Below are 6,000 nucleotides of genomic sequence, written 5' to 3' on the forward strand. Positions count from 1 at the left end.
CACCCCATTGATTTCAACCACCATCACACATCATGCTACACAAGACCCTGTAGTGGAAAATGCTACAACTGTGAATCCACATGAGAAATGGACAGATTCTCAAGGTGTCTCAGAGGGAAAACCCAGTGATCCTCAGCCCTCGGGTGGTGGCAGCAGCAGCGATGGGAACAGAGACTGGGTTCCTGGATGGGGTATTGCCCTCTTAGTTCTTGCTGCTGCAATCTTATTGCTACTCATAATCATCTTTGTTATGATGGTGAGTCATTAGGCAAATCTACTACAGTACACCTTTCTCATTTCACTCTGTCTCAGCCATATATAACATTATACAATAATGACTTATTTTGATGACATAAATTCCACCTTGAATTTTGGTTAGAAAATATGTCTTTCAATATATAAATATATATATATATATATATATATATATATATACTCACTTTCCAAAATTATTATTTCAATACACTTTTGTAATGACAGATAAATTCAGACATAACCAATAAAATTAGTATAGGTTGCATCCAAGCCAGTGCCCTTTCAAGTGCATGTTCCACTACATTACCGAAAACCACTGAGCACTGATCACAACTAAAATTTTGATCTGTGTGGGCCAGGTGCAGGGTTTGAGTCTCTCAGACTACTTTTAAAATATTATCATTCATTTCAGGAATTTAATTAAGACTCTTCTTATCTCAGAACTGTGTTTTGATGTTGTTATTTTGATGTTTTTCAGTTGGTTCAATGTTGTAAGAAGACTGAAAGCATCCAAATGGATACTACTGACGATCTATATTACACTGAGAAGAAACAACTACCCCAGGAACCTTTGCCAGTGTACTCACCTCAAACCCCAATGACACAGACACCAGGCTCAGCCCCTTTTATTATCGTAAGTACTGCATCACCACAGTTTGTTGATATGTTTGTTTCACTTTGTACGTGAAATACACCTTTTTCACGGCAGCCATTTTAAAATGAAATAGTAGGTAAACACAGGTGTTAGTAATCACATTAATTAAGGCTCTATCTAAATAGAGCACAACCTAAATTAATGTGATTGATAACACGTGTGTTAACCTACTATTTGGCCAAAATGGCTGCCGTGAAAAGGGTCTATTACCCACTGTTTACCTGCATATAAAACTCTGCCTTTTTAAAGTGATCAATTTCTTATTCATTGATAGCCTTAATGTTTAATTTTGGTCTTGAAATGTTTGTCAGGACGAAGACACACCCAAGAAGAACAAGACAGGGTTTTATGCAGTGAACCCCTAAGATTCGAAAAAATGAATGGAAGCCATAAAGCAACAGGTAGACCACATCATTCATCCAAGATTGTTGTAGTGGACATTGGCTGTACTGGCCGGCTTGGCATGTTATTTAGGAGGTCATGGTAAGGAACAAAGCCTCCCCATTCTTTCTCTCACAATGAAACACACAGACAGGAAATAGACAAAAGGACCTTGTCTGAAGACCACAGCAATTTAACACACCATAGAGATTTGTGAACAGCTTATGGATTTAGCAAAATGGAAGAATACAAGTTAAATCTCCACAGAATTAAATATTTGCAACTAAAACATTCGCACTCCAATATTGTCTTGGAAATATTTTCCTTCTTTTTTCAACACGTCTAAAATAACATGAAGATAACTATCCAACCTTTCTGTCACCTGGTGTATATCATTCAGTAATTGCTTTTGAGTCAAGGTTTAAGTCAAACATTTAACATGTAACTACACTGTCATCTAATCAGCATCCTCCACAAAAAGGAATTATGTTTTTATCTTATTTAGGAAATGTTGTGGAATCCTGGATAATGTATTATTGTTCTTAGGAATCTTTTTTTTTCCTAGTAATTAGTCAGTTAACCACGTGTTGTATGTTGAGGATTTGAATGATGTACTGATATACATGCTTATAGTAATTTTCTGTCATTTATAGCAGTTTATAGTTTGTACAATATATATTATATTTATTCAACATTAAACGGGTCATGCCTGAAGATGGATGTCTACAGATTAAACAATTCAAACTTGTCCCATCACACTATCATCACTACTAATACATTTTTGTTCCACTGCTCTGTTGTGCATCCTTGCTTGATTGTGATGTATAGGTAATATTTAATAAATGTTCTTTTTTTCAACCCGTCATTGACTGTGTTCCTTTGAATTGAGAAGTCCTTGCCTAAAGTATTAGACTAATTTGATTCACAGTATTAAATGTTTCCTTCCGTAGAATTGTATATCCACGCAATATCCATAAAAAGAAAGGAAAACAATTAGGTTAATAAACTTCAAATAATGAAAGTGTAAAAAGGTTTTGGTTGGATGTCAGATAAATCCATTATGTCCATGATTCACATTTATGCTATGCTATTTTGTGAGAACAGTGGGTGTAATGTTATTAAAGTAGTCTACAAAGAGCTGCCAGGTGTCTTTTTTCCAAATATAACTGTGTCTCTCATTAGGGCAGAGTCTGAAGACAGCTATCAATAGGTCAGGCTCAACAGGTGACAGGTGATGATGACTGATTGACCAAAACATGTTTTGCAAATAGGCAGTGCCAGAACAAATGGGCAAGTAAAGCTGTTGACCTCCCATTTTGTATCGCATACAGGATGTACAGTACCGTTCAAAGGTTTGGGGTCACTTAGAAATTTCCTTGTTTTTCAAAGAAAAGCACTGTTTTTTTCAATGAAGATAACATTAAATTAATCAGAAATACACTCTATACATTGTTAATGTGGTAAATGACTATTCTAGGTGGAAACGTCTGGTTTTTAATGAAATATCTACATAGGTGTATAGAGGCCCATTTCCAGCAACTATCACTCCAGTGTTCTAATGGTACATTGTGTTTGCTAATCGCCTTAGAAGACTAATGGATGATTAGAAAACCCTTGAAAACCCTTGTGCAATGATGTTAGCACAGCTGAAAACTGTTTTGCTGGTGAGAGAAGCTATAAAACTTCCTTCCTTTGAGCTAGTTGAGTATCTGGAGCATCACATTTGTGGGTTCGATTATACTCTCAAAATGGCCAGAAAAAGAGAACTTTCATGTGAAACCAGTCTATTCTTGTTCTTAGAAATGAAGGTTATTCCATGCGAGAAATTGCGAAGAAACTGAAAATTTCCTACAACGGTGTGTACTACTCCCTTCAGAGAACAGCACAAACGGGCTCTAACCAGAGTAGAAAGAGAAGTGGGAGGCCCCGGTGCACAACTCAGCAAGAAGACAAGTATATTAGAGTCTCTAGTTTGAGAAATAGACGCCTCACAGGTCCTCAACTGGCAGCTTCTTTAAATGGTACCTGCAAAACGCCAGTGTCAACGTCTACAGTGAAGAGGCGACTCCGGGATGCTGGCCTTCTAGGCAGAGCGGCAAAGAAAAAGCCATATCTGAGACCGGCCAATAAAAAGAAAAGATTGATATGGGCAAAAGAACACAGACATTGGACAGAGGAAGATTGGAAAAAAGTGTTATGGACAGACGAATCAAAGTTTGAGGTGTTTGGATCACACAGAAGAACATTTGTGAGACGCAGAACAGGTGAAAAGATGCTGGAAGAGTGCCTGACGCCATCTGTCAAGCATGGTGGAGGTAATGTGATGGTCTGGGGCTGCTTTGGTGCTGGTAAAGTGGGAGATTTGTACAAGGTAAAAGGGATTTTAAATAAGGAAGGCTATCACTCCATTTTGCAACGCCATGCCATACCCTGTGGACAGCGCTTGATTGGAGCCAATTTCCTCATTCCTCAACCCCATTGAGCTGTTGTGGGAGCAGCTTGACTGTATGGTACGCAAGAAGTGCCCATCAAGCCAGTCCAACTTGTGGGAGGTGCTTCAGGAAGGGGGTGAAATTTCTACAGATTACCTCAACAAATTAACAGCTAGAATGCCAAAGGTCTGCAATGCTGTAATTGCTGCAAATGGAGCATTCTTTGACGAAAGCAAAGTTTGAAGAACAAAATTAGTATTTCAAATAAAAATCATTATTTCTAACCTTGTCAATGTCTTGACTATATTTTCTATTCATTTTGCAACTCATTTGATAAATAAAAGTGTGAGTTTTCATGGAAAACACGAAATTGTCTGGGTGACCCCAAACTTTTGAACAGTAGTGTATATTTGGGTACATTTTGCAAAGCTTTTCTTTTGGATAAATAAATTCCATTGGTTAACTGTGTTCTCAATATCAGGAACGGATGTGGTATTCAGTTTGACAAAGAAATGTGTATGTTGCAGATCAAATCTATTTTTAATTGTATAAACCAAGAGACATCGGTGTGGGATGGATTACCAGAATGATTTGGAACCAAGGAGCAAGCAGAGAGCCTGAGCTCCACCCAAACCTTTTACTAGAACAAGCTAGAGGTTTCTTCCAGATAATGGAGTTTTTTTCTCTCCACAGTTGCCAAAGTGCTCACTCATTGTGGGAACTGTTGGTTATAACTAATTGATGGATTGATTTAATCTCCAATATTATTTAGATTAAGTTATTATAAGTAAATCAAGTGTGTTTCCCACTGTGAGGAAACTCATGAACTTTGTTCTGACATTTTAAATTGTGTGACACATCTATGGAGTGATGTTTGCACTCAGTTAACCTTCTTACAATGATGTTGGTTTTTGATATATGTTATAATCTAAATAGAAATGTGGCAATGATAAACAAGTAAATGAGTCACATTCTGTCACCTAGGCACTGGCTAAATATAAACAAGCTGTTTCATCTGGTGAAGGTTTATTCATTTTTACATCTTTAAATTTGAGTTGAAGTTTTACATTATCCCAATAATGACCTTGTCAAATTCAGTTCATGAAGAAACATGTATCACAAACCATGTTTGTGATACATGTCTTTTTCTATCTACAGCAACACTGTGAGAAATGGCAAAATAAACACATACAAATGAATTAGCTTATCTATAATGCAGAGGGAGTGAAGTGTCTCTGACCTCTCCCACTGTGACAAAAGTATCTTAATCAGGGCTTACTCATTAGAAGATTTATTTGACTCACAGCAACAATACAACACAATGAGGCTGTTTCTTTTGTGTGTGTGTGTGTGTGTGTGTGTGTGTGTAAGTAAAATAGTATAAAAAACATTAACAAAAAACATAGCTCAAATTAAACTTTGCCCAAACTGCTAGGGATTTTATGCACAAAAGGCAAAACTTTCTCCCTATTTTGGCAGTAAATTCAAGCATGACAATGTATTTTGGGGATTTATGTTAGCTGTCCATAAGAATGAGACTGTACTGACCAGGTGACCTTAAAGAAAGATGCATCTGCCACATAAAGTGTGTCAGAATCTGTGTGGATTTAAAAGTGAGAGACAGGTGCAACACACAGGAACAGTTCCTGGTGAGACTCAGGAGGAAAAAGGCCAGGAATCACTCCACAGAGCCCAGCCCCTCCATTCATTTGTCCTCCAAACTCCATGTAGAGTAGTTAAACAGCGCATTAAATCGTCTTCAGTAAACAAGAGCAAGTGGCAGCAGTTCGCAGAAGATGTGTGCAAAATCTGACAAACTACAGCTAAGGGCTATCCTTAGCTGTAGTTTGAGGTGACACAAACAAGTGAAACAATGCAGTACAGAGACTCCAGGGACCCTAAAGTAGCACCAGCTGGCTTTGAGGTCCGCACAGGCTGGAAGTAGAGTGCTACCTGGGAGTTGCAGGTGGTGGAGGCATGGCAAAGGCCAAACGCCCTTGTAGGGATGGATGGAAATAGGGCATTAAGACTTGGGCTATTTTCCAAGCCGCCAAATCAGCAAAGCAAAAGGAATGGAGTGACAATGTCTCCTCCATGAAGAAGTGTGTGGAGGCATAGAGGAGGTGCGTGTCAACAAGATGTTGGGATTCTGAGTCAGAGTCCCAACATCAGAGTCTCTGACACATTACCAAGTCCAACAAACCCTCACACATGGGGCAAGAGTCAGACACCCTCCTGCTCTCTGTGTGCTGTGAGAGGATCCCTCCAAAATATACA

The sequence above is a fragment of the Hippoglossus hippoglossus genome, chromosome 11, assembly GCF_009819705.1.
Source record: "Hippoglossus hippoglossus isolate fHipHip1 chromosome 11, fHipHip1.pri, whole genome shotgun sequence".
NCBI lineage: Eukaryota > Metazoa > Chordata > Actinopteri > Pleuronectiformes > Pleuronectidae > Hippoglossus > Hippoglossus hippoglossus.